Raw genomic sequence first — 9,572 nt, 5'->3', positions numbered from 1 at the left:
CTAAAATGAATCTCTTGTTGGCAACATGTAGATGGCTCTTAATTTTTTTTTTTTAATCTTTTTGATACCTTATGTTATGTTTTGTGATTGGAACATTTAGTCCACTTACATTCAGAGTGATTATTGATAGATATGAATTTAGTGCCACTGTATTATTGTAAAGTTGGTATTTCTGGAGAGTTTCTCTGCTCCTTCTTAGTGTTTGTTGCTTTTGGTCTTTCTTTCCCACTCAAAGAGTCTCCTTTAATATTTCTAACAGGGATGGTTTAGTGGTCAGAAACTCCTTTAGTTTAGTTTAGTTTTGTTTTCCTTTTTTTTTGTTGTTGTTGTTGTTTGTTTGTTTTTTGTTTTTTTGTTTTTGTCTAGGAAACTCTTTATCTCTCCTTCTATTCTGAATGACAGCCTTGCTGGGTAAAATATTCTTGACTGCATATTTTTCCTATTCAGCACATTGAATATATCATGTCACCCCCTCTGGCTTGCCAAGTTTCTGTTGATAAGTCTGCAGCCAGCCTTAAGGAGTTCCCTTGTAAGTTAGGTATTTCTTTTCCCTTGCTACTCTCAGAATATTTTCCTTATCTCTGTATTTTTGCAAATTTTACTATGATATGTCTTGGTATAGGCCTGCTTTTGTTGATATTGATGGGAGTTCTCTGTACCTCCCAGATATGGATGTCTGTTGCCTTCCTCAGATTAGGGAAATTTTCACCTATAATTTGCTCACATAAAACTTCTGCCCCCTTTTTCCCTGTCTTCTGCTGGAACTCCTATGATACTAGTGTTTTTATGCTTTATGGAGTTGCTGAGTTCCCTAACTCTACATTTGTGATTCAATTCTTTTTCTTTCTCCTTTCTTTTCAGCTTCATTTTTTCCCCCACATAATTTTATTTTCTATATCACTTATTCATTCTTCTGCTTTCTTTCATCCTGTGGTCATTACATCCAGTAGATTTTGCATCTTGGTTACAACATTTTTTTTATTTCAGCCTGACTAGTTTTTAGATCTTTTATTTGTATGGTAAGGGACTCCCTGGTGTCTTCTATGCTTTTCTCAAGCCCAGCTAATATCCTTATGATTATTGTTTTAAATTCTGGTTCAGGCATATTACCTATATCTGTTTTGACTAGATCCTTGGCCATGACCTCTTCTTTTTCTTTCTTTTGGGATGAATTCCTTCCTCTTGGCATTTTGTCTAGGTCTCTGTCTTCCATGTGTTAGGAAAGCCTGTTATGTTTCCTACTTCAGAGAGTAATGGCTATATTAAGAAGAGGTCACATGCCGTGCACGGCCTGTCACTTCAGGAAGTGTTTTTGGTGTTTGTTGTGTGCACTCTGCTGTTGTCTTTTGGCTGCTCTTTCCCTCAATTCAGTCCTCTGCAGAGTTTCTCCTTGCCTGCAGTGAGGAGTGTTTGGACTTTGTCTAGTGTGTGGTGAGTTTTAACTCTGTGTGTTTTGGTTTGCTTGTTAAAAAAGACTAGATCCTATTTCCCCTAGAGCTGGAGCTCTGGAGCACTCTGTGGCTACTAGATTTGGTGTGTGCAGGGGTTTTGTGTTGGTCTTCTGAGGAAGAGGCATGTTGCGTTCTGGCTCTCGGGCACATTTGCCCTCTGTAAAACAAAACAAAACAAAACAAACAAAAAACCTATAGAGCGCAGGGGACAGGGCTTGGTGTAAGTGGCTCAAGCCTCTACTGTGAGTATTGTGTCTCTTTGAAGTCCATGCGTGTTGATGGAAGGGGTGAAAAATGGTGTCACCTGGCTCTCTTGTCCCTGGAGAGGGGAGTTCGCACCCACTGATGTTCAGGAAGCCCTCACAGAGGAACGAACAATTTTCTCTCTTGTGTCTGAGGCTTCTGTCAAATCTCTGCCTTCACCTTGTCTGTGTCTAAGTGTTGGCCCATCTGGCAGCACAGTACTCCTGTGTTTATCTCAGGAGCATGGCTGAGTTTCAAAACTCCAAATTTTAGGGACCTTGCATGGCACAGACCTGTACTGATCCTCTAATGGAGAGGGTGTCACCAAGCTGTGTCTGGTGCTGGTTTGTCCCAGAAAAGCAGTTGCATGACCATGCGGGGTTTGTAGTTTATGGTAAAAGCAGCAAAAACCCAGTGTCCAAGTTAGCTGCCCTCAACAGGTGCCCCTGCTGCTATGCTAATGAATGAGGCAGCTCAACGGTCTTTTGTCCCCTGAGAGGCAGTGCTACCTCTCCCAAATGCACTCCAGGAAGGGGAACTGTCTCTCCCAAAGTGACCCAGGGCATCCTCAGACCATGCTGTCTGCTTCTGGTCCTCTGCCCTCCTCCACATGAGCACTGCTATGCCAGCCAGGCTTGACGCTGGCAATGGCACAAACTTCCAAAACTTCAGGTTTTGAGCTCTGCTGCTTGTAAAAACTCGTGATTATCAGCCTCTCTTGTTTTCCCAGTCAGTAATTCTGGGGAAATGCTTTTCTTGTGCAAGTCCCTGCATGCTGCGCGCTCTCTCTCTCTCTCTCTTTCCCTCCCTCCCTCCCTCCCCGCTGTCTCCATGATCAGGGCTCCCTCCCCTCCACCACACCAGGGATTCTTTTCTTCTGCAAATCTCATCTCCATAGCTTCTACTTTCCACAGTGTGGCCTCTTTTCTTCCTCTAGTTGGTGCAGTTTGCTCTCTCAGTCCACAGATCGATTTCTTGGGTGTTCAGAATGATTTGATATTTATCTAGCTGTGTTTGAGGGATGAGGCAAGCATGGAGTCCCCCTACTACTGCAACATCTTAATTCCTTCCACCACAATGTCTCAATTATTGAGTTTAAAAATAAATCTGAAGGGCACCTGGGTGGCTGAATCAATTAAGCATCTGACTCTTCATTTTGGTACAGGTCATGATCTCATGGTTTGTGGGTTTGAGCCCTGCATTGGGCTCTGTGCTGACAGTGTTGAGCCTGCTTGGGATTCACTCTCTCTCCCACTCTCTCTGCTCCTCCCCTGCTCTCTCTATCAAAAATAAATAAGCATTTTTAAAAAATAAAAACAAATCCAAGATCTCTACATTATGTCTGTTTCTCCTGCAGTTCTCTTGTGATCCCCTCAAGAACTAATTATAAAGTTAAACCACCACAAGTGCTAAATAAAATAGTGGGGAAAAAAGGAGATGGTGGAAAAAGAAGGACGATAGTTAACACATGTAGATATACATAGGACATAGCAGGAAAGAGTAAGTTGTAATTAGATGTTGCAATTGTCATTTTTACAACTGATTGTAAGGCTGAAGCAGGTTTTTATGCTTTCTGTCTTCTATTGTATTTACTTTGCCTTCAGTCAGTAAACCTTCTGGCATCAATGGGGTGCCCTAAACTTATTCCTGGGGAATCTGAGCTCCTGGTGATTCTGTGTTCACGTAGTTGCAGTAATCTTTCATTAACATTGATGCTAGATCTAGAAAATCTCCAGGGATCAATTTATATTCCTAGTCTGAAACAATGATGGGTGAGGTAAGAATTAGCTCTCCCCAGAGTATATCTCCAAGTCTAAAGGAGTCCCTACTTCTTTACAGCTAGAACACTGTGGTAGATTTAGCTGTCGAGAAGGGTCTTAAGGGATTAGAAATGATCCTTGTTTAATTTTGTGGGTTCCTTCTCTTTTCTTAATATCTTAAATTTCACATAGTAGACATGTAACCACCAGTTGCCAACTCAACTAACATTTTAATTCAGCAACTTATTGGATAAATCTTCACATTTGGTTTTACAGTGATCAGAAAGCTGCCTGTGGATGCACCTGGATGGCTCAATAGGTAGAGTGTGCAACTCTTGATCTGGGGGTTGTGAACTTGAGCCCCATTTTGGGTGTAGAGATTACTTAAAAATAAATCTAAAAAAAAAAAAAAAAGCTGTCTGTGGCTGAAGAACAGCATAATAGAAATTTCCTAGGATTCTAACTGTGCCTTGAAATGAAACAGGAATTTGTGGTTGTCTTCTTTCTTTAAGCTATTCAGTACCATTAAAAGCTATAATTCCACCTCTCAGGCTATAATTTCACACCGTTAATTCTTTATATCTTCCATCTTGTTCTTTGATAGATGCTTTGCAAGCATCCAAAGCCTTGTCCTCAATGGGAAAGAAATAACTCGCATAGCTATTTAATCCTCCTGAGCTCTTGACTCTTAGATTACCATTTATGAATTCTATGGAATTGCCACTACTTTTGGCCCTAGCTAGGCAAGGTAATTAAAAAATGTATATCAGTTTCCCCCTTTATCTTGAGAGTTTGTTGCCTATAACCTACCTTTAACATCAATTTCTGTAAGAGTCATAGTCCTTAACTAAAGCCTAGGTAGAAAATAAAAGGCAATTATTGGAAGGATGTGGAGTGTTCCTTGGTCATGTCCCAATGCATGGGCAGTCAGGCAGCTGAGAAGAAATCTTTTTTTTAACCTCTGTAGTAGGATGTTGGGGCCCATCTTCACTTGTTTTTAGATAATGGGTATTTTCCAAGTCCAGGATGGGGACTATTATGATATATAGCTAAAACCAAAGTAAACAAACAGAACATCCCATAAAAATGGCCACTACATTTTCAACTTCTTTGAGATTTCAGAATTTTCAAGTTTATACTTAGGGGATTTTTCTGTGAGACCTTACATTGCCTGCAGATGTTATTGTCTGTTTTGTTCCAATATTTACACCTAATTTTGTTTTTTATGTTTATTTTATTTTTGAGAGAGAGAGAGAGAACAAGCAGGGGAGGGGAAGAGAGAGAGAGGGAGTCACAAAATCCAAAGCAGGCTCCAGGCTCTGAGCTGTCAGCACAGAGCCCAATGCGGGGCTTGAACCCACAGACGGTGAAATCATGACCTGAACCAAAGTTGGATGCTTAACTGATAGAGCCACCCAGGTGCCCCTACACCTAATTTTTAAAAATTACAACTTTGTCTGGAAATTTCCAAGAAATACTATGTAGTGTATTGATAGCAAGTATTTGTATGTTGGTCCTCACTTTTGTTTTTTAGAGATGTAATTGACATGAAACACCATATTAGTTTCAGGTGTACAGCATGATTTGATATTTGTATACACTGCAAAATGATTACCACAGTAACTCTAGTTAACATCTGTCACCATACATAGTTAGAAAAAAAAATTATTTCTTGTGATGAGAACTTTTAAAATCAACTCTCAGCAACTTTAAAAATATGCAACATGTTATTATTAACTATGGTCATTATGCTGTACATTTTATCCCTGTGACTTACTAGTCTGAAAGTTTGTGCCTTTGATCCCTTTTACCCCTTTCACCACCACCCCCCTCCCCCAACATCTGGCAACCACCAATCTATCTGTTCTCTGTATCTATGAGCTTGATTTGTGTTTTTGTTTTGTTTTGGTTTTTAGATTCCACATACAATTGAGATCATACGGTACACATCTTCCTCTCTCTAATTTCACTTAGCATAATGCTCTCAAGGTCTGACATGTTGTGGCAAATGGCAAGATTTTATTCTTTTTTTATGGTTGAAATAAATGTATTCCATTCTCTGTGTGTACATATATATGTATATATACATATATGTGTGTGTGTGTATATATATATACATATGACATTTTCTTTATCCATTCATTAATTGATGAATACTTAGATTGTTTCCATATGTTAGGTATTATAAATAATGCTGCAATGAACATGGATGGGGTTGGAGGGTGGCATATATCTCTTTGAGTTAGTATTTTTATTTTCTTCAGAAAAATACCCATAAGTGGGATTTCTGGATCATATAGTAGTTTTATTTTTAATTTTGTGAGGAACCTCCATATTATTTTCCATAGTGGCCACACCAACTTATATTCCCACCAACAGTAGACAAATTTTCCCTTTTCTCTGAATCCTCACCAACACTTGTTATTTTGCCCTCATTTTAAATGAAATTGCACGTGATAAATATTTTTTAAGTGTGGTAACTATTGGCTTGATGTTGTTTTATTTTTTTATTAAAATTTTTTTAAGTGTTTTTTTTTTTTTGAGAGAGAAGGAGAGAGAGAGAGAGTGCAAGCAGGGGAGAGGCAGAGAGAGAGGGGGCAGAGGATATGGAGCAGGCTCTGTGCTGACAGCAGAAAGCCTGATGCAGGGCTTGAACTCACAAACCATGAGATCATGACCTGAGCTGAAGTCAGATGCCTAACCAACTGAGCCACCCAAGTGCCCCAGGTATTGTTTGAAAATAATGTACGGAATATTCTTTTCCTAGTGTATTAGTTTAAAATCAGAAGTGGAAAGAATATTTTACCAAATGATTTTTTAAAATTAATGTTTATTTTTGAAAGACAGAGAGACAGAGCGTAAGCAGGGGAGGGGCAGAGAGGGAGACACACAATCTGAAGGAGGCCCCAGGCTCTGAGCTGTCAGCGCACAGCCTGACGCGTGGCTCGAACCCACAAACTGTGAGATCATGACTTGAGCCTAAGTTGGACGCTTAACCAACTGAACCACCGAGGTTTCCCACCAAGTGTTTTTTAAATATCTACAGAGATGATCCTATATTTTTCTTTGGTAAATTTATATCAATACGTTTTCTTGCCTTCAACCATCTTTGCTTTCTTGGAATAACTGTCAATTATGGTGTAGTATTCTTTGACTATAGTCTGGATTTGATTTGCCAGTATTTCATTTAGAATTGTTGCCTCTATATTCCTGTGAGAGAGGCGTCTGTGGATTGCTTTTTTAAAATTTATCTATCTATCTATCTATCTATCTATCTATCTATCTATCTATCATCTATCTATCAGGATAATCCTGGCTTTGTAAGAGTGACTTGGAAATTTGCCATCTTTTTCTATGTGCTGAACAGTTTACTGTGAGAATCATCTTCCTTGAAGATTAAAAAACAAAACACTTAACTGTAAAAATAATCTAGTCTTATGCCCCTGTGGGAGAAATATATGGACAACTACTTTATTTTCTTCCATGGTTCATTGGTCTATTTAGATTTTTCTTTGTTTAATTTTCATAATTTAGAATTTCCTAGTAAATCAATCACAATTCAAAAATTTATTGGTATGATTATATAATAATCTCATGAATTTAAAAACTTTTCTCATTTTTGTGTATAACCTTTCTCATAACAAATGTTGGGCATTGTTTTCTTTTTTTATTTTATCTGCATTTTTTCTTTCCTGTTTTTCTTTTTTTAATGTTTATTAATTTTTTAGAGAGAGAGAGCACGTGAGCAGGGAGGGACAGAGGAGGAGACAGGGGATCTGAAGCAAGCTCCATGCTGTCAGTGCAGAGGTCAGTGTGGGGCTAGATCATGACCTGAGTAGAAATCAAGAGTCAGATGCTTCACTGACTGAGCCACCCAGGTGCCCCAAAATAAATAAACTTAAAAATTTCTTTTCTCTTTTTGCTGCTCAGTTTGTGTGCCTTTTATTACCCTGTTTTCCAGATCCTGATATGTTCTTCTGCATCCTCTAGTGTTGATTCCCTCTAGTGTTTTTTACTTGTTATTGTAATCTTCAATTATGATTGATTTTTAGTATTTTTTTCTCTTTTTTGAAGGTCTCACTGAGGTCATCAGTTCTTTCCCCCAACCCAGTATCTTTGTGATTATTAAATTCTTTATCATGCATTTTGCTTATCCTGTTTCATTTAGTTCTTTTTCTGAAGTTTTTTTCTTTTTCTTTTGAAACATACTCCTGTCTCCCCATTTTGCTTGGCTTTCTGTTGTTGTTTTTTTTTTCCTATGGATTAAGTGAAATGGCTACTTCTCCTAAAGTTAAGTAGTGGTTTTGCGTATCATGTCCCCTACTTGGGCTATGTGGACTTAGTGACTTTTGCTGGCTAGCTGGATAGGTTACTCTTTTGAACTGTGGCATGTCCCCATCTCTCTTGCTATTCTATGCTGTGCAGTAGCTGTTCAGTCGGCTCTTGGTTTTTCTTCGGGAGCAATTGTTTTGTTAATAGTTGTAGTTTGGGGTGTTCCATGGAGGAGGTTGAGTTCAGAGTCTTCCTACATCACCTTCTTGAACTGGAATCTCCCCGTTTAATTTTTTGAAGTGCCCAACTATTTTCTACAGGAGCTGCACCATTTTACATTCACACCTGCAACTCATAAATTGTAATTTTTACAATTTATACATCTAGGCCAGTGTTTATTACTTGTCCTTTAAAAAAATATTATTGCTATCCTAGTGGTTGTGAAGTAGGTATCTTTTTGTGGCTTACTAGTTCCCTAATGACTTATGACTTGAGCAGACTTGCATGCATCGTTGCTCATTTGTGTACCTTCTTTGGAGAAACGTTTATTCTGAGATAGCTATTCTTTTTTCAAGGGAGAACATCAAGAAGCTAGATCATTAACAATGACCTTGAACCTAGCTTTCCTGCCTTTGCTATTCATTAGTCTTCCCTGCAAGTGGCAGACCAGATGATGTGCAGATATCTCCAATTAGGCTCAGACTAATCTTTTAACATTTACATATTAGTAGTTAGGACATAAAACTTTTAGGGTTGCAGTGGAATATGCCTGAGACACTACCTTTACACACCAGTGAGTTTGATTCAACTCAACATTTATTGAATGCCTGCAACGTAATGGCATTCTGCTGGACACTAAGAAAGATAACCAATCAATACCACCTAAGAAAATAATTTTCCTCCTTCATTCCTGCTGGCTTACCATCTAGTTTTTAGATGTACATAAGGCAAAAATTGCCACTAGGCAAAGAATGAAAACAGTTGTGTTAAAAAAAAAATCACACAACTTAAATTGTTTCATTAGTTTCACAAGCTTTTGTATTTTTATAACTTTAGTATATATAGCCATGCCATTAGTCAGTGTAACTTCCTGGACTCAATTCTTTAGGAACAGGTTTTCATCAGAGTACCTTCAGTGTTTAAGGATGGTATGGTACCTCATCAGTCTATTCTTGCCCAGAACAGGAAAATTGCCTTTCAATATGATGTTGGAAAAAACCCCCAAAATGTTGGAAACACAATGCTTAAACCCCGTCTACTTTGAACAAATTAAGAGATGATGTGTTGCATTATAAGAAAGCAAATTTGTGAAATCCCTTTGAATTACAGCTTTGATGCTGCTACATTTTTTTAAAGTTTTTATTTATTTTGAGAGAGAGCGAGCAGGGGAGGGGCAGAGAAAGGGAGAGAGAGAATCCCAAATCTCAAGCATACTCTACACTGCCAGCAATGAAGCCTGATGTGGGGTTGATCCCACAAACCATGACATCATGACCTGAGCCGAAATGGAGAGTTGGATGCTCAACTAAGTCACCTAGGCATCTGGATGCTGCTACATTCTTATACTTAGTTTTGTGACATGCCATACTACCTGAACCAGATTACTGGCTACTTGAGAAAGGTACTCTAATTCCTCTAGTTATATACTTTCTTCCTAAACCAGCCTGGCCACTTACCTTTATTCAGTAGGTTTGGATCAAAAACATTTGTGTTATTTCTCAGAATATTTGCACTATTTTTGAAGAGTCGATAAATTTAGCAATATGGCTCACGCTAAGATGACCACTCCATACGTAGCAAGATGTCTCTAAATGTAGTTCTACTAACATGAGGTGAATTTACTGCT

Source organism: Herpailurus yagouaroundi, unplaced genomic scaffold (genome assembly GCF_014898765.1).
Source record: "Herpailurus yagouaroundi ecotype Mexico unplaced genomic scaffold, PumYag 165, whole genome shotgun sequence".
Lineage (NCBI taxonomy): Eukaryota > Metazoa > Chordata > Mammalia > Carnivora > Felidae > Herpailurus > Herpailurus yagouaroundi.
This window is presented reverse-complemented; position numbering follows the sequence as displayed.